This window comes from Ornithorhynchus anatinus, chromosome 3 (assembly GCF_004115215.2).
Source record: "Ornithorhynchus anatinus isolate Pmale09 chromosome 3, mOrnAna1.pri.v4, whole genome shotgun sequence".
NCBI lineage: Eukaryota > Metazoa > Chordata > Mammalia > Monotremata > Ornithorhynchidae > Ornithorhynchus > Ornithorhynchus anatinus.
The window spans coordinates 97,026,048-97,046,562 of NC_041730.1; the positions used below are offsets into that span (position 1 = coordinate 97,026,048).

A 20,515-nucleotide genomic window follows, 5' to 3' on the forward strand; every position below is an offset into this window, starting at 1 on the left:
TCCAAAATTATGTGAGGGCTCTTTTTTGGCAGAACTCTGTTTTCCAAGAAAATAACAAGAGAATGGATAAAAGGAGTGATATTGAGTTTCCTAGAACTGCATTTAAAGAAAATGTAAAATACAATAAGAGGTTGTTCAAGTAGTCTTACAACACATTCTTGATTTTTGGCACTTTAGTGGGTAAAATAGGAATTTCTTTCCCTGTATGAAAATCTCAGAGTCTTTTTAAAATGGTATTTGTTAAGTGCTTAGTCTGTGCCAGAAACTGTACTAAGTGCTGGGGTAGATACAGCTCACCAAGTTGGATGCAGTCCATGTTTCACCTGGGGCTCAGTCTTAGTCCCCATTTTATAGATGAAGGGAAAAAGGCACAGAGAAGTTAAGCAACTGGCCCAAAGTCACACAGTAAATGTGGCAGAGTCCCCAAATACCCATGCTTAGAAAGTTGGGCCACTCCTTACCAAGATTCCACTTTTAACCCTTTCCTTCTATGTCCTTCACTCTCCCTGCCAAAAGAAAACAGACCTCAAATCTTATGTTCTTTCAGTTTGTTCAAAAGTATTCTGGCTAGAAAATCATCCCTCAGGGGGAAACAAAGCAAGGAAATCATTTTGGAAATGATGATTATGGGGCCATCTTTTAAATCTTGTGGCATCTCCCTGGTGTTCCAAGTTAAGGAAAAGCATGAGGAGTTACCCGAGGATCAAGTTTTCTCTATGCATGCAGACAGATTTCTGCAGGAATGCCATCCGATCCAGGTGCTTTTCCATTTTGCATGGTCTGACTAGAGTCATCTATCAAAGGGCAAGTAGTGTGATATCTGCCAAGGCAGGAAACATGGTAAGAGCCAACCTCTCCACCTGCTCAGAACCTAAAGAAACCGAGAAAATGACCACAATAAAATACTATCGACTGCAGCGGATAATCAGCTGGCTAGTTCTCTTGCCTTGATGTACGCCACATTTTCTGTATCTTTTTTTTTATATTCACTGGGATTTCTTTGCTTCAATCTCTGATCATTATTGCACGGACTGGACTCTTCTGTTTGTGCACTCCAGAAAACTAAGCAGAAGTGACTGATCAGAATAATGACGCTTTTTTGATGTGGTGAGTGACTGAGTCAAGGTGCTTACCAAGAATTACAAAACAGAAAAACTGGAAAATTATTTGAATCAAAATTGCCACTTTCTTTAGTAAGCAATGCACTCCACATTTTTTTTTCTTAACAGTCCACTACCAGACAGAAAGAAAAGCGGAGAATTAAGAGATCATTGCTGATTGACTGCTGTGCTCTGTAGCTGAAAGGAGTCATGTAAGTGCTGGGCATTATCATTATTATTTCAAAGAAAATTCATCAACTAACCTTTTAGCAACGAAGCATATGGGATTCCAGATGAAGAGTACAAACATTTTTACCAAGTGTTTTATAAACCTGGGAATCTCAGCTCTAAATAGTCAAATTGTCTTTGCACTCCTACCATTATATCTCAGGAAGAAGGGGGATTTGTATTGTGGGAAGAGACTTGTTAAACACAGTCCTTGGTGTAGTAATAGTCCTCTCTTCTAAAAGGGATGCTTAGAAGGGTAGCTGTACCTTTGAATGATTTCTGCCAGTACCATGTCACCCCTGGCAGGCGAAGAATGGTTAAATGTGTTAAATTGACAGTGAAGCAGTTTCTTAACTAAACTGTTCATTAGCGTGATACTACTGCTCCTTGTGACCTTAGGATGAGATAAAGAGTGTTGCAAAATTCCAAATTGTTTTCCAACAACAAAAATTCCTTAATAAAGGGAAAGACCTAGAAATGAGGAGAACAGACTTAGGTGTCTATAATGATATTTCTGTGACCTCCGAAGATAACCAATCCCAGGGAGAATACAAGCCTGCCTACCATAAACATCACAGACGTGAAACTGGTGCTTTAAAACGGAAGCGTTGTTGAGAAACGGAGGGACCAGATGGTTCAGGGGATTAGTAATGGGAAAGGGAGCACGGCTCACCGCAAGGTCATTGATTAAATTCAAGTGCAGATTGGCAGCCGCAAAGTCATTGCCATCTGAGAGCTCCTTAGGAGTCTTGGTCTGGGCCCTGATGGGCAGATGTCATATCTAAAAACTGCCATTACAACTGGTGTTAATCAACGTGAAGTCAGCACATTTTTTCAGACAGACCAATGGGATCTCCCTCCCCACCTCATCCCACCTCACAGTCCTCTGCCTTCCCTCCCAAAAGTTTCCCAGTCTTTTCCTGTTCTGGGTTCAGTCTTAGTTCACAGACACAGATGGCTTTTCCAAATAAATAAGTAAAACAGTTGCCCCAGCAGAAAGAAGAAAGGCTGACTTTACATATCTTCCAAATTCTGCAACATTTGCCTAGGTATAAGTTGTTCTTCAGCTGTTAGAAATTTTCTGGCCAATGAGAGCTAACTCAGAGTCATTCCTCCTTGGAGGCTTGTCGTGATTAACGAAACTGAATAGCATTGGGATAGATAAGATTGAGGTACAGTCAGTAAATTTGCATTAGAGGAGCAAAGGGCGTAGACTGGGTTGCAATAGTAGGAAATCGGCGAGCTGTTTGAGTGCTTTAAAACCAATAGTAAAGAGTTTCTGTTTGATGTGGAGGTGGACAGGCGATCACTGGCATGTTTTAAAGAGTGAGCTATGACTGAATTTTTTTTTCTTTTTAGAAAAATAATCTAGGCAGCATAGTGCAATACAGACTGGAAGGTTCAGAGTCAGAAGGCGGAGAGGTCAGGAAGAAGGCTGATGCACTAGTCAAGGTGGGATATGCTTGGATCACAGAAGTGGTACTGTACTGGCTGGGGGAGTCAAGTCCCCAAGTAGTTTATAAAAACTGTACTAGATACATTCAAGCCATGAATAGTAAACTACTTCTGGGTTTTGCAAAATTTTAGTGCTCTAAAGAATCTGAATACAAGTGAGGCCTCTCGAGCAGCTGGTATCAAGCACAAGATGTCTCCCTTAATATACTACAAGGCACAATAGACAGAAAGGCGCAGAGAATTATATAAACTTAATATAATTCATCATCCCATCCCAACATTGCAGGAAATTTCAAGCTGGCCAACCAAAATTAGTAGTTTGAAATGCGATAATGTGTTCGGCACACATCTGAAAGCACTTTGAGGTCAGTAGCTGGGTTCCTTTGTAGGCTCTGATGCATTAAGTGGAGCTCCTGGTGAGCACTCAATGAATTAATTGAAAATAATACCTATGCAGATTCATGTTTTTAAATACAGAAGCTAACGTGATTATTATAATCATTACCATCAAGGCTTTAATTAGTTTGAATTTATTATTTTTGTTGATAATCAGGACAGCTGAACCCAACTCCAAGTTGTTGGCTTTCCCTGGCTCCAGTCAGGAAATGGAAGCCCAAGTATTTAAAGTGAGTAAATGTATCTGAGGGTCAAAGCTTCCTGGAGCATTTGTAATTTCTTTCCAAATTGCCTGGGACACTCAGTAAACATTCAGAACTCTTCCATTAATCCTTGGCATTAGGTTTCACTGGTTAAAAGAAATAGTAATAGTTTAAAAGTGTGAAATGGATAATAATATTATGCTTTATCTAATTTCCTCATTTCACACTGCAAAAGAGCATGACCAAATGAAAAGAGAATGGACTTGGGAGTCAGAGGAACTGAGTTTTAATCCTGCACTGCCATTTGTCTGCTGTTGGCCTTGGACAAATCACTTAAATTCTCTGTGCCTCAGTTACTTTATCTGTAAAGTGGGGATTAAGACTATGAGCTCATGTGCCACACTGACTGTGTCCAACCTGATTAGTTTTGTATCTACCCAGAATTTAGTACAGTTCCTGGTACAGAAAAAATGCTTAACGAATACCATTGGAAAAAAAAAAACCTCCTAATCTGCAGTTTCTAGACATTTCTCTGCCCTTATGATCGCTAAATCATCTTCCTACTCAGTCCTTTGACCAACATATCACCTTTCCATGTTGTTCATTTGTTACTGCTCTATGTTGAGAAGCAGCGTGGTCTAATGGAAAGAGCTTGGGCCTGGGAGTCAGAGCACCTGGGTTCTAATCCTGACTATGCTATTTTATCTGTTTTGTGACCTTGGGCAAGCCACTTAACTACTCTGTGCTTCAAATTCTGTATCTGAAAACGGGGATTCAAGACCTTATCTCCCTCCCACTTAGACGGCATCCAATCTGATTTATTTTATATCTACATCAGCATTTAGTACAGTGCTTGACTCATACCATAATTATTATATCCTGCCACAATCCACCATCCTTTCGCTGATATAAACTTCCAACCTCCCCTTCTCCACCACTGCCAACCCACCTTTCCTCTGTATATATACATCCTTTCCTTAGCTTCCTGCACCCCTCCACTCTCTCATTTCACTTTCATTCTATTTATTCCTGGGCTTCTGGAAAAGGTTGGGGGAACACAGGATCCCAAATCAATTCTACATGTTAATTCTTTCATTTTGATTTCTAACATTTTTCAAGTTTCAATTTTAATAGTTACCACAACTCAGGCAGTAAAAGGTAAAATGAAAAATAGGAACATAAAAAGGCAGGTGCAAGGTGGTAGCCCTGAAGCTACAGATGTGGGTTAAAATACAGATTCACTAGGTTTTTGATTTCTGAATATTGTAGGAGAGGCCAGAAACTTTGAGTTCTAACATAGTCTTAGACCACTGGCATGCTGAAATCACCTTAAGTCTTTAGTTATCTCACATATGCTAAGGGAGAAGGGCTACTGATTTTAGGCAAATGAGCTAATTCATCACTATTAAGACTTCAAACACAGTATAGCAGCACATTAATGTTATTATTGTGGGTCATCTGCTGGAAGTTATGGCGCTGTGTACTTCTGTTGTACTTCCCAAGCACTTAGTACAGTGCATTTCACTCCATAAGCGCTCAATTAATATCATTACTATTATTATTACTATCCTAACAGTCTTGCCAATAGAGATATGAGAATCAATTAAAAAACCTCTCAGATTCCCTAGTGCAAAGTATTTGCATTTCAAATGCCACTCGAGGTAGCTTCTGAGGCTGAGAGAAGGGGAATTGTTTTCTCCATCCTGCCTGTAAAGTTATAAGTAATTATGAACTTGACCAATATCCTCAAATGTCCAAAAAGCACCTCCTTTCTCATCAATACGTACAGGAGAATTCACTCTGAACAGCAGGGTTTTAAGCAGCCTCTTAAAATGGCTCCATGTGTTTCCGAAACAGAACCCTATAGCCTACGTGTCACACTGGTATGAATCTAATTGCTATGGACCATATTGCTATTATCGTCATGCTATGTTTCCAGAACTGAACCTTAAAAATAGATATTGCAGCAATTCTAGTCACTTCTGCCTCATTAAAGTTTCAGGATCTTAAATGAAGATGATTCAGTGCCAAGTTACTAGGTACAGAGCTGTTCCTAATTCACAAGAGACCCAAGAAAGCAGAACAACATTTCATACCTAGGGCCCAGGATGAAAAAAATGTTAATAATTGTGATATTTGTTTAGCACTTACTATGTGCCAGAAGCACCTCGGTAGATACAAGATAATCAAGTCCCACACGGCACTCACAATCTACATTGGAGGAAGAGTTGGTTATTGAATCACCATTTTGCAGATGAGGGAACTGAGGCACAGAGAATTTAAGAGACTTGTCTGAGGTCACAGAGCAGGTAAGTGATGGAGCTGGGATTAAAACCCAGGTCCTCTGACTCCCAGGCCCTTACTTTTTCCATTAAGCCATGCTGCTTTCCATTGAATGTTATTCAACGTTGTTCCCTGGGATATTTCCATGAAGAATGTTAAGGGAGAAGCACACATAACATTATTTGAAACTGTGGAAAACCTTTCTGAGGACTTTTCTAGTGCCTCGCACAGAAGAAAATAAAAGCACAGCAATGCCAACCCTGGGCCAGCTCATAATCCTCCCAATCCAGCATTCTGCCAATGGCCGTGGCACCAAAGAATGCTTGGGAGAACAGTGTGATAGTTGCCCTACCTGAAATCCATCCTCCTGGCTTTTTCTCTATTAACCCATCAAGGACCAATCATTCATTTGCTATACAACTCTTCTGGAGGCTTCTAAAACTCCTAATTCTCTCTCAATAATCCCTGATGTGATTCTCCCTACTCATAATGAAGAGAAATCCTTTCAGAAAGCTGAATCTGAGAAAAATCAGTAACCCCCCAGGCTCCCAGGTGCTTAATAAATACTACTAATAATAAATACTATTACTACATAAAATGAAAAACTGGCCTTTGACCATTCATTTTCTATCACAAATGTGGAGGAAAGGCCACAAGTCTAGGGATGTCACACAGAGGGGATGGGAAATGCCCCTGTTCCGAGCCCAAGAAATAATCAATCAATCATATGTATTGAGTGCCAGGACTGGAACCCAGGTCCTCTGACTCCCAGGCCCATGCTCTTTCCATTTGGCCACATTACTTTCATTCTCTTTAAATGAAAGAGTGTGAGCACTTACCTGCTCAGGTAAAAAGACTGTCTTAATCGGGTAATGCAGACGCACTAGAGATGGTCTCTCTCAGTAGACATTCTCGAAGCGACCAGGATCATGGCTCACAACATGTTCTTTCATTAGAGGGTCCCACTGAACTCTCATGCCAGAATGCATCATCTCAGGATCATCTGGTAAGTGCATACCTTTGCAGCCAAGATTTATGCCTATGATAGCCTTATAACCCCCATAATCCCAAATGCTTCCCAAATTCCTCTTCTTTAGTACTCACTTCACCCTTTTTTTGCTTTGATGATACTGTACAGGAATCACTGAGCGTGACGTAGTGGATAGAGCATGGGCCTGGGAGTCAGAAGGTCATGGGTTCTAGTCCCGGCTCTGCCACTTGACTGCTGTGTGACCTTGGGCAAGTCACTTGGCTTCTCTGGGCTTCAATTCCCTCACCTGTGAAATGGGGATTAAGATTGTGAAACCCCACGTGGGGCAGGGACTGTGTCCGACCCGATCATCTTGTATCTACCCCAGCACTTAGAATAGTGTCTGGCACATAGTGAGCACTTAACAAGTACCATTATTATTATTATCATAATAAATGCTTGGGAGAGTACAATATAACGGAGTTGGTAGACATGACCCTCTCTACAAGGAGGCTGCAGTTAAGAGGGGGAGACAGACATTAATATAATGTCATGAGTGCTCGTTGTGGGTAGGGACTGTCTCTCTTTATTATTCATTCATTCATTGAATAGTATTTATTGAGCGCTTACTATGTGCAGACCACTGTAATAAGCGCTTGGAATGTACAATTCGGCAACAGACAGAGACAGTCCCTGCCCACTGATGACAGTCTAATCGGGGGAGACAGACAGACAAAAACAATAGCAATAAATAGAATCAAGGGGATGTACATCTCATAAACAAAATAAATAGGGTAATAAAAATATATACAAATGAGCAGATGAGCACAGTGCTGAGGGGAGGGGAAGGGAGAGGGAGAGGAGCAGGGGGAAAGGGGGGGGGAAAAGGGGGCTTAGCTGACGGGAGGTGAAGGGGGGGCAGAGAGGCAGCAGAGGGAAAAGGGGAAGCTCAGTCTGGGAAGGCCTCTTGGAGGAGGTGAGCTCTCAGTAGGGCTTTGAATAGGGGAAGAGAGTTAGTTTGGCGGAGGTGAGGAGGGAGGGTATTCCAGGACAGCGGGAGGACGTGGACCGGGGGTCAACAGCAGGATAGGCGAGAACGGGGGACGGTGAGGAGGTGGGCGGCACAGGAGCAGAGCCTATTGGGGGGGCAGTAGAAAGAGAGAAGGGAGGAGAGGTAGGAGGGGGCAAGGTGATGGAGAGCCTTGAAGCCTAGAGTGAGAAGTTATTACTGTATTGTACTTTCCCAAGCACCTAGTAAAGTATTCTGCACATATTAAGAGCTCAATAAAAACGATTGAATGAGTGAATGAATAAAATCCACACTCCCTGGAATTCTGAGGCCTCAACCTGCCATGGTGGGTGGGGATCACTGCATGGTCTCGCCTGTCGCCCCTTGCTCCCACAGTCAGCCTGGATCAAAAGCTAAGAAGGGTTTGCCCAAAGACGAGAGAGCAAGAGTAAAACTAAGGCAAGCATAGTGGGGCAGCCACCCAGGAGAGCCTGAAATCTCTCAAAGGGTACAGAAATCAAGGCTTACATCAAACCTGGGCCTTTTCCATTTATGGTGTTGCTTTTTTTCCTCAGTCAGCAGCAGGCTCCTTTTCTCTGAATGCAAGCACTAGAGACTGCCAAGATAGGGAAGCTGGAGGAAAGGGATCACCTCATAGCCCTCATTCCCTTCCAAGTCCTCAGAAGCCTGGCTTTCTGGAAGGAACTTGTCTCATTTTCCAAGGATCCCTTTGCCTCACCATCCCCACATAAAGAAACAACAGAAAACATGATTTTCAAGCTACCAGTCTCATTAAAGGTGCTGCTGTGGGAAACACAGCTACCTTCAGGGTCCCATGAGGTGAGCATCTGAGTCATGTCAGCCAGCACTAAAGCATAGACAACTTCCTATCCAGTTCTCATGCCAGGTCTGTTTGGCTTAGGATAATTGCCTTGTTGAGGGGCTCCCACAGTGAAGTTCTGCCCTTGAATCTTCCCTGCTCCCTTCCCTGGTCTCCTCCCAACCAATATTATAGATGTTGCTGACACCTCTCAACCCCTCTCTATTCCTGCCAGGGAGTGAAAGCCCCAATAGGCATGAAACCAGAGGCCTGGGAGGAAGGCCCTGTGTCCCTCCTAGCGAGTGTGACCCCAAATTTCTGTCTCAGTACTAGTTAGTGGGGTGTGGTGGTATCAAGAGGTGCCAGGCCCAAACTTCTCCCCACCTCCTCTCCACCCCCTAGGTAACCTGCATATTGGCAGGCTTCCTGAGGGTGCCCAGAACAATAGCTCAGATTGGCCCTACTTTGACACCTACGGTCAGTTAGTAAATCAATCGTGTTTATTGAACGCTTTCTGTGTGCAAAGCATTGTACTAAGCACTTAGAAGAGTACACTCTAACATTCCCTGCCCACAACGAGCTTACGGTCTACAGGAAATTAAAAAAATGGACATAAAAGCGCCTAGTGCCATATCAAAATCAGGAAACAGGCCAGCTAAAAGCAAGTCGCTTGGCCTTGACATTTGCCTGTTGGGACCTTGGGCAAGTCACTTAACCTCTCTGGGCTTCAGTTACCTCATCTGTAAAATGGGGATTCAATGCCTGTTCACCCTCCCTCTTAGAATGTGAACCCCATGGGGGCCAAGGACTGTGTCTGATCTCATTACTTGGTATCTATTCTTGCACTTAGTACAGTGTTCAGGACAAAGTAAGCACTCAAAAATACTACAGTTATGATTGTTATTGGCCATCCTAGGAACAACCCTGGCCAAAATTCAACTTTGCCTCTTCTGAGGAACTCCCGCTCCCCCTAGTCTCCTGAGCATTGGCAGTTTTAATTCCCATAAGCAGAATCAACTAATGGGATTTCCTGAGTTCTTACTTTGTGCAGGGCCTGAAAATGTACAGTTCAATGGAGTTGGTAACCATGTTCCCTGCCCACATTAAGCTTATAGTATAGAGGAGCTTACAAAAACTTAAGGGAAGGAGAGGATCTGAGAAGCAGCAGGGCATAGTGAATAGGGCATGGGCCTGGGAGCCAGAAGGTCATGCATTCTAATACCGGCTCCAACAGATGTCTGCTGTGTGACGTGGGGCAAGTTACTTTAATAGTCTGGGTCTCAGGTTCCTCATCTGTAAAATGAAGATTATGACTTTGAGTCTCATGTGGGATCGGGACTCAACCTAATTTGCTTGTATCCACCCCAGCACTTAGTACAGTGCCTGGCACATAGTAAGTGCTTAGCAAATACCATAATGATTATCATGGCCTCACTGACCAATTTTTCCAAGTTTCATATTTCCTTAAAATAAAGAGGGGTTCACGGGATTGGGAAAAAGTGGGGGAAGGGAGCAAACCCCCTCCCCTGACAGGGTGGAGTGGGAACATGGGGAAAAAAGCCTACTGTGCGATTTCTTCGTCCTTGGGGCCTAAGCAATATAAAACAATCACTATGTACTTTTTAAAATAAGTCATTTATTCATGGAGAGTTTTTTAATTAACATAGTTACTTAGATTTGGAAAAAGAACATTTGAAATATTTAACTTTTCAGGGCTGACTTACAATCATTTGCTAGCTAGGAAAAATTACTACAGTTGAAATCAATAGCACCTGGACTTACAGGTTTAAAGGGGCACTGCCAAGATAATTCCCTCCTAAGCAATCTGTGAACCTAGAACATTAGCTCATTTAAAGGGAAAGAATTTTGAATAAAACAAATTTACTTTTAATCACAACTCTTCTTTGAATTATATTCATTTTAAGACCTGGAAACTCTGTGGATCTATTTATGTGCCTTGATTTTTGTTGATCAGGTCTATCTGTATCAACAAATATTAGTGGACAGTATTTATTGAGCACTTAATTGGGTGTAGAGTTCTGTACTAAGTTCTTGGGAGAATATAATAGAGTAAATAGACACAATACTTGCTCTGAAGGAAATGAGAGCTTAGTCAGGAAGGCCTCTTGGAGGAGATGTGATTCATTTCTGGACGTATCTCTAAGAGCTAATTTAGGCATTGCATTGGATTCATACTGCACTAGATATCACTTCTTTTTCCTCCCTGGCTTGCATTAGCTGGCCTGATCTTAGAACCTCAACTCCATCCCAGGGTTCCTAATAATAATGACAGCAATCTATCTTATTGCCAGTGTACAGATGAGTGAACTGAGGACCAAAGGTCTTCAGTGACATGTCCAAGGTCATTACAGACCAGTAGCAGGGCTGAGACTCAAAGGCTGGTTTCCTGAATTCCAGCCTAGGCCACATTCATGTAACTAGCTGGGCCACTAATGAAGACCCAGCAGCAGGAACCAATAATAAGGTTCAGGGTCCTAACTAAATACTTGGAGTGGGGAAATAAAAAAAAAAATGCTGTGTGGGCAAGATTAAGACTATGCTTCATCTAGAAACCTGCTGAGATGGCAGATTTGTTTTAAAGGATTAAAGTAGTTTAGCAATAGGTTTGTTTTTATTATTTCTCTCTGTAAACTTGTACAGTACAGGGGTGTTTAAAAACACTCAATTTTATTCTAGAAAACTTCCTCCTATCTGGCCTATTGCAAAATTGAGAGGGATATTATTTTAGATGGTGAGACACATATGGATCTGTGTCTGACCCAAATACGTGGTACCCATCTATCCCAGTGCTTAGTATACTGCTTGGCACAAGAGGACCTAATAAATACCAGTATTAATATGAACTAATACCTTTTAGACTCAATATTTACTGAATTTTCAAAATATGCATAACCATTTTGAGATGAGTGAAAAACCAGTGGGACTGCACAATTGGCTAGTGATTCTGTTCCTCAAAGACCATTATTCTCCAAAATTCTCACACTTCAGAGAATTCAGATTTTCAGCTTTTCATGAAAATTACCTCCTGGGGGCTAGCAATTCTGAGGCTAGAGAACCTAGATCCACAGAATGCTGCTTTCACAAAGTAAGGCCTAGCTTGGGCACTCGGACTGGTTACTGCTTGAGTTTAACATTCCGAAATCTGCCGGTGAGAGCTATCAAGCTTCGATTCCCTCAAGTCTCCAGCACGCTAGAAAACCTACTGGGTTATGTATATCTCTGGCAGGCTGAATACTCCAGGTTGAAAATGATATCTAAGTCTCATCTGAAAACTGTGGTGGGCAATCTTTTCTCCAACACTTATAAAGAAATCAAGTTTCCTGGAGGCAAACTCTCAAAAACATGTTTGGTTAGGTTCTAAAGACGCAGAGTGTCAATCTTCTGTGAGTGGAGTTTCTGGGTTGAATGGAACTGGACAAGAATCCACTTTTTGGCTGAAGGAGTATTTGTGCTGAAGGGGTATTTGTGGACAGAGATTGCGGGGGAAAGGGGAGCATGGAATGGTTATTTACCAAATCCCAAACAACCAGAATGAGACGGTACCCGTTGAAACTGAAGGTGGTAGTTTAAATACGAAGAAACTATTTCTATCGGGCAGTGGCAATTCACACAATCTGGGATTCCTTACCACAGGAATATCTGCTGCCTGAAAATGTCAGTAGAATGAAGAGGAGTTGGGGTAAATTCATAAAGCTTTATTAGGGATCTGGATAGATGTATGGAGGGCAGCTAGCCCAATACTCCTTCAAATATTCTGCTACCACTGTTTGGAAGTGGAACACTCAATTGGCTGTTATCGGGACTTACAAATTATGCAGGACGCGTTATCAACTTGAAATCAAGAACTGTGATAAAACGGCAGATAACATGGAATGCAATTAGTTCCCCAGCAGCAATAGCCAACACCTTTCAATCAGCAGCAAAGGAGGTGGTGGTTGTTTCTGTGTTTTGTGTTTTTTCACTACTCACAGATGGGATAGGGAAGCCAGGAAACCTCTGGTATCATTGTACTTGTGTTGTGTTAGGTCGGTCATATGTGTTTTTTTAATGTATTTGTTAAGCACTCTTTTGTGTAAAGCACTGTTTTCAGTATTGGGGTAGATACAAGTTAATCAGGCTGGATACAGGGAAGCCAGGAAACCTCTGGTATCATTCTATTTGTGTTTTGTTAGGTCGGTCATATGTTTTTTTTAATGTATTTGTTAAGCACTCTTTTGTGTCAAGCACTGTACTCAGTATTGGGGTAGATACAAGTTAATCAGGCTGGATACAGCCCCTGTCCCACCTGGGGCTCACAGTCCAAGTAGGCAGGAGAACATGTATTGAATCCTCATTTTGCAGTTGAGGAAATTGGGGAACAGAGAAGTTAAGTGACTTGCACAAGGTCACACAGCAGACAAGTGGTGGAGCTGAGATTCAAACAAAGGTCCTCCAACTACCAGGTCTGTGCTTTTTCACTAGGACACATTGCTTCCCATGTTGTGAGGCTGGTCTTATTATATGGCTTGTTTTAAAATTCACCATTTGCCACTACTGATAGATTGCTGGTGTGACCCAGAAAGGATGTGCTGATGAGATAGTTACACTTGAGCCTTGTTGGACATACTTCATTTTATTCCATTTTGGCAATTACACCTACCTGCATACCATACCCTACCTGCATACCCCACTATTTGCCACACCCCCCAGATAATGTCCTAGCCTTGGCAGTTAGGTAGAGGATGTGGGTTCTAATCCTGACTTTGCCATTGGTCTATCGTGTGATGATGGGCAAGTTACTTGACTGTTCTGTACTTGTTTCCTTATCTGCAAAATGGGCATTCAATACCTGTTCTCCCTCCTACTTGGTTTGTGAGACCTGTCAGAGGCAGGGATTGTGTCCAACATGATTATCTTATATTTATTCCACTGTTTAGTACAGTGCTCCCAGCCCCACAGCACTTACATACATAGCCATAATTTATTTATTTGTATTAATGTCTATCTCTCACGCTAGACTGTAAGCTCACTGCGGTCAGGGAATGTGTCTGTCATGCTGTTATATTGTACGCTCCAGAATTTACGACTGTATTCTGCACATAGTAAGCGCTCAATATGTCTAAATGATTGATTGCTGGCTCTTAACAAACACCACAATTTATTATCACCATTATTTACGTTCCCAGTCTGACAAACTAGAGAGCTACCCTGATTCATGCCCCCCTGCATCTACCTTGCTGCCACAGCCCTGGACTATGGACAACCTGCACAATTATCATCAGAAATAGTAGTATGTATTATTAGCTCATTGAGGGCCTACCAACTCTGCTTTATTGTACTCTCCCAACCACTTTCTCCTCTTTTACATCTGGTCTTAGGCACAGAGCTCCCTCCCTCTCAAATGTGACAAGCTACCACTCTCCAGGTATTTGCCCATTTCTGAATTTTAAATTTAATCATTTATTTGGATTAATCTATTTATAAATAAGTTAATGTCTCTTTCTCTCACTGGACTATAAATTCCTTGTGAGCCAGAACTGTTTCGCTGGTTTGTTTTGTACTTTCCAAGTGCCTAAAAGTAATAATAATCATAGTTGTATTTGGTAAGAATTTACTATGTGCCTGGCACTGTACTAAGTAAATGCTTGAGAAAGAAGTGGTTGAGGTGAGGGAGAGGAAATTAGAGTGTCTGTGGTGTAGGGAGCACTGTTTTAGGCAAGATTTCCTAATCTTGTGTCCAATCAAAGTAGGAGACACAGTTCCATTTTAGATGAGCTTACAGTACGTGAACAGGGAATGGCTAAGGGCAGGCAGATTCACTTTCCAAGCTTAAATGGAAATACTGCCCTAGTTGTCCCCTTCTGACCATGTGGACATAATAATGGGGTTGGTTTTTTGTAAGAACTATTTGAAAAAACAGTCGATTGGAGTTTTGGAAGGAAGGGTTGCCGGGGTCTAGTTCCATATCCATGAATCAATCAATGGAATTTACTGAACTGGGCAGAAGCAGCATGGGAGAGAGTCGAGGGCGGAGACTCAAGTTTACTGTGCAGAAGGCAATTGTAAACCACTTCCGTATTTTTTACCAAGAAAATTCTTTGGATACACTACCAGAACGATTGCAGATGGAGGTGGGGCGTTCTGGGAGAGATGTGTCTATGGCATCACTATAGGTCGGAGACTACTCGACAGATTAAGACAACATACTGTCCTCTAGACTGTAAGATCATTGTGGACAGGGAACGTGTCTGCTATATTGTACTCTCCCAAGTGCTGAAGTAAAGTGCTCTGTACATAGTAAGTGCTCAGAAAATATGATTGACTGATTTACTGTGTACAGAACACTTAGGCAAATACAATAGAGTTGGGAGACACTATTCTTGTCTTCAAGGAGTTTGTATTTGGTGGAGGATATAAAAATTAAAATACATTACCAATATATTTCACTTCTCTATTTATTGTCCCTTGATATCAACTGTCTCACTGCTAACCCTTAGCCCATGTCCTCCCTCTGGCCTGGAACTCCCTCTCAGTTCATATGCAACAGACCGTCATTCTCCCCAACTTCAGAGCCCAAATAAAATAATACCTCCTCCAAAAAGCCTTCCCCGATTAAATTCTTTTTCTCCCCACTCTATTCACCCTTCCTTCCTTTGGCGTAACTTAGGTGCTTGGCTCTGTACCTCATAACCATTTTGATACCCCACCTCTGACCTCAGAGCATTCATGTACATATCCTTATACCCTGCCATTTCCCATACCAATAATTCAATTTAATGTCTGAATCCCCCTCTAGACTGTAGATTACTTATGGGCAGGGATCAAGTCTCCCAAGTGTTTTGTATTTTATTCTAAGTGCTTATTCATTCATTCATTCAATAGTATTTATTGAGCGCTTACTATGTGCAGAGCACTGTACTAAGCGCTTGGGATGAACAAGTCGGCAACAGATAGAGACAGTCCCTGCCGTTTGACGGGCTTACAGAGTAGGTGCTCATAATACTACTGATTGATTGATGACAAAGGAATCATAGTGACTTGATTAGGGTTGAGAAGACATTGGGAGGGACAGGTGAGACTGACAGCAAAGGGCAGCAGAGAGTGGGTACAAGGACACTGAGCATCAAGATCTCTAGCAATTTTTGCTGTTATGGGGCAAATCAAAGTAGTGAACAGCAAATCTGAGGAAAAATCCTAACGAGTTTGATAGTATGTTTGATTATAATAATCATAATAATGATGGCATTTGTTAAGCGCTTACTATGTGCAAAGCACTGTTCCCAACAGGAAATTAGAGGCTGGATATTTAACCTGACAAAGACGCTGCACCCACAGAAAAAGAAATGCTGGATACAAAGGGGTTAGAGAGATAACAAGAGACAAAGTAGTTTGATGTCAAATACCATTAGCATCAAAAATGATCAAGGGCAGGTCTCTTGAGCACAACAGGCAAGAGCTACTCTTCCAACTACAAAAGTCCACACTTCCTTACTCTCTGCTGTTGGCCTGGAGAAGAAAACACTTATCCCAGAAACAGAGGAGCACTTAAAACAGTGAATTATGCCCTGTACTGGAAATCAGGGACTGGACCCATTCCTGGCTCTACCACTGAATCTTAGATGATGGTGACCCAGCTCCTAAATTTTTCTACTCTGTAGTTTTCTGTCTTAAATTTGGGATCAGATGGCTCTGAGGGATGGGGTCAATACATGCCGTAATATTGATTGATTCTGCAGTTATTGAATGTTTTAGAAGATGGCACTGGATAAATTCAGGAGAGTAAGTCAGAGCCTTCTAAACCTTTTTCTTACAATTAATTATTCATCACCACAGAAGCTTTTAGTAAGAGCAGAAACCAATGATTTCCTTTATCATGTCACTCAATCCCACACTTATGTAATATCTAACTTAATAACCCACATGCTGGGATAACGAATAGCAAATTAGAACAAGTTCCTGAAAAAGCCATAAGAGCCTGAAGGGTCATCGAATTCCCACCCATGTATTATTTCCCAATGCTCAGTACAGTGCTTTGCACAAAGTAAGTGCCTAATACTAATTACTACTACTACTTCAGCCTAAAGCCTTCTTTGAGCTGAATCAGATCCTGCTAAATAATTGATAAGTGACCCACTGCATACCCCACTCTATGAAAAAATGTCCACGACACTGGTGAAGTCCAGTGGTGATAGCAATCTGTCCAACGCAAACTGGACAAGGGTCAACATACTCTCCAAGGAACCTACTCCACAAAATAGCTGATCTGATGGAACTAAATTATAGAAAGTGCTTCACTTGAAATTCACAGGATTTTCTCTGCGGTCAAATGAGTGCTGAAAGGAGTTAAATACAGCCTTCCATACTGATGCCTTGGCTGCGAGGGAGTGAAAAAATTCAGACCCCAGAAAGAAAAAACAACAAAAGGGGAAGAGAGCTTGAAAAGCTCATGTAAATGGACCATGAACAGAAGATGGATACAACAGCCAATGTGGGTGAAGAGCATGAGGGTGAGAGTTGGAAAGGGGAAGGTTGTTTTCAAAGCTGAAAAACTCATAAAGTGGAACACATCCCAAAGTTGCCCAAGTCAGGCAGTACATTGATTTAACAAGGAATTTAAAATATGTGGCAACAGTCTTATAAAATACCTTGTCCATTTTGTTACAGTGCATTATGCTTTCTTTCTCAGAGCTCAGGGCACCACTGAGTTTTTATGTTCTGTTTTCATGTCAGCATGGCTTTCCAATGGGTCTAACACCACCTAGTTTTCTTATGTTAGGTTGAATCCTAGTTCAGAGGATCTGGATTGTAGTTCCACTCCCCCACTTTTCTGCTGGGTGACCTTGGGCAACTTACTTTACTTCTCTGGGCCTCAGTTTCCTCATCTGTTAAATGAGGATTTGAGATCTCTTCACCTTCCTCCTAAAACTGTGAGCTTCATTTGGGTCAGGGATTGTGTCTGATCTGATCTCCTTGTATTTTTCCCAGATCTTAATGTGGTGCTTTATGCTTTATGGTATTTCTTGAGTGCTTACTATGTGCCAGGCACTGTTAACTAAGCACTGGGGTAGATACAAACTATTTAGGTTGGACACAGTCCCTGTCCCACATAGGGCTCACAAACTTCATCCCCATCGTACAGAAGTGGTAACTCAGGAACAGAGAAGTTAAGTGACTTGCCCAAAGTCACAGAGCAGACATGTGATGAAGCTGGAAATAGAACTCAGGTCCCTCAGACTCCCAAGCCCATGCTCTAACAGGCCATGCTGTTTCTCTTGGCAACAGTGTAATTGCTTAACAAACACCACTGCCATTATTATATTCAGAGCATGGGTATGTGTAGAAATTGTGTTGGTGGGCCAGAACACAGGGTAAGAGGGTGGGCTAGATGAGCAGAGGCAGGGGGAGGATCTGGAACCCTGAAAACTGGTGAGGAGAATGGACAGAGGACCCAGGAATGAAAATAGGTCACCAGCAGCCACAGGCATTGTCATATTTCTTGATGCAGAGATGACAGCTGGTGATTTCTTTTCGATCCCATCGTTACATGCAACAGGGAAGCATGGTTATTCTTGATTAAGCTAGATTTATTTTTGAGATGTCCGATATAATGTAACATGATGCTTTTCTTACTGCATAACTCTTTAAAAGCCAATCTTGTTTTATACCATTGAGTCGTTTCCAACCCATAGCAACACCACGGACACATCTCTCCCAGAATGTCCCGCTCTCCATCTGCTATCGTTCTGGCAGTGTATCCATAGAGCTTTCTTGGTCAAAATATGGAAGTGGTTTACCATTGCCTCCTTCCACGAAGTAAACTTGAATCTCTGCCCTTAACTCTCTATCATGCCTACACTGCGCAGCACAGGTGAGCTTTGACTTGTAGCAGATTGCCTTCCACTTGCTAGCCATTAGCCAAGCTAGGAATGGAATGGGTAGGCCTCTGCTTGACTCTCCCTCCCACAGCCGAGACTGGTAGAGTACTGGAGACTCTCCAGGTGCAACCCTGAAAGGGACTTAAAAGCCAATGCCTGCTGCTAAAATACATGTGTGCATACACATTCACACTGTAGCGTCCTTTCGTATCTTCTGGGATAAAATACTACCCAGTTAGGGCAGATTAATAGTTTGAGAGCAGTTCGTATCTCCTCAAACTAAATCCAACATCCTAGAACAGTTCAGTGAATATGAACTACAGTCCCCTGCCCTGTGTAATAATATCAATAACTGTGGTATTTGTTAAGTGCTTAAGAAGCAGGGGAAAGAGCACAGGATTGGGAGTCAGAGGTTGTGGGTTCTAACCCTGGCTCCGCCACTTGTCAGCTGTGTGACCTTGGGCAAGTCACTTAACTTCACTGTGCCTCAGTTACCTCATCTATACAATGGGGATGAAGACTATGAGTCCCGTGTGGGACAACTTGATTATCCTGTATCTCCCCCAGTGCTTAGAACAGTGCTTGGCATATAGTAAGGGCTTAACAAATATTAACATTATTATTATGTGCCAAGCACTGTTCTAAGCACTGGGGTAGATACAAGGTAATAAGGTTGGACACAGTCTCTGTCCCACATGGGGCTCACAGTCTTGATCTGCATTTTACAGCTGAGTTAACTGAAGCCCAGAGAAGTTAAGTGGCTTGCACCAGATCACACAGCAGAAATGTGACTGAGTTGGGATTAGAACCCATGTCCTCTGACTCCCAGAGCCATGTTCTTTCCACTAGGCCAAGCTGCAAACTCTCAGTAGTATGCAGGTATTTTTTTTGACAGCTAGCCAACATATTGACGGCTGCTTTTTTGGTTCCTATATTTAATAAATGTTTTATCTGGTAGCAAGAGACCTTCTCCGACAGAATTGAGAAGGGACCTGAATCTCTAGGAAATTAAGAAACCAGCTCAAACTTCACCCTAAACCTTTAGCCCAGGCTTGGGCTTGGCAAATCACTTAACAAGTGTAACTGAGCTTTGAAGCTTGCTCCTTCAGACTGACATGTTCAAATGTTCAAAGTGGAAAGTGGATGGTTTGGGGGTGGTGGGGTGAACCCAGAGGTGGGGACGAAAGGGCACAGGTCAAAGGAGGGGACTGAAGGTCAGTGCATTTCTTCCTCACCATGGCTGCCAAAGCCTCTGAGCCTGTTAGCAGCTTTATCTCCCCAACTGGATGCTTTTGGTCATTAATAATGAACATGATGGCATATATTAAATGTTGACTATGTGCTAGGTACTGGGATTGGTACAGGGTTATCATATAATAATAACAAAAATAATAACAATGTGAATAATGATGATAATAATAACTGTGAGATTTGTTAAGTTCTTACTATGTGCCAGACACTGTACTAAGCACTGGAGTTGAAACAAGTTGGATGTGGTTCCTGTCCCACAAAGGGCTCTCAGTCTTAATTCCCATTTTACCGATGAGGTTATTGCAGCACAGGGATGATAATTTGGGAATCAAGACATCTGGGACTTTACCCTAGATCAACTTCTGGCTTGAGGCCACGTAGGACAGGGATCAGGTCCAGTGTGATTCACTTGTATCTAATCAAGGGCTTAGAACCGTGCTTGATGCACAGTAAGCACCTAACAAATACCATCATTATCTTGGGCAAGTCATTTTTTGCCTCACTGGTAAAGTGGGAATACCAGACCTGCTTGACCTACCTCTGAGGTACCTTACTTACCTGCTACATCTTCTCCAGAGCTCAACACAGTGCCTCACCCATAGTATCTCCCATCATCCTGTCTCTCCCTGCTTCAGGCTATACTTCACTCCGCTGCCCAGATTATCCTTTTACAGAAACGCTCTGGGCATGTCACTCCCTTCCTCGAAAATCTCCAGTGGTTGCCTATCAACCTTCGCATGAATCAAAAACTCCTCACTTTCGACTTCAAACCTCTTCATCCCCTTGCCCCCTCCTACCTCACCTCCCTTCTCTCCTTCTACAACCCAGCCCGCACACTCTACTTCTTTGCCACTAACCTCCTCACTGTGCCTCATTCTTGCCTGTTCCGCCGTCGACCCCTGGGCCACACCCTACCTCTGACCTG

At 42.4% G+C, this 20,515-nt stretch overlaps 1 protein-coding gene and 1 non-coding gene across 3 annotated transcripts in view; both read right to left on the reverse strand.

The window, feature by feature from the left end:
• ANK3 (ankyrin 3) overlaps nt 1–20,515 on the reverse strand; it is a 678,945-nt gene that overhangs the window by 346,640 nt on the left and 311,790 nt on the right. The gene's annotated exons all lie outside the window — the stretch shown is intronic.
• LOC114810602 lies at nt 18,343–18,480 on the reverse strand. The gene has a single exon (XR_003758298.1). It is a non-coding gene; the product is annotated as a small nucleolar RNA SNORA7 (small nucleolar RNA).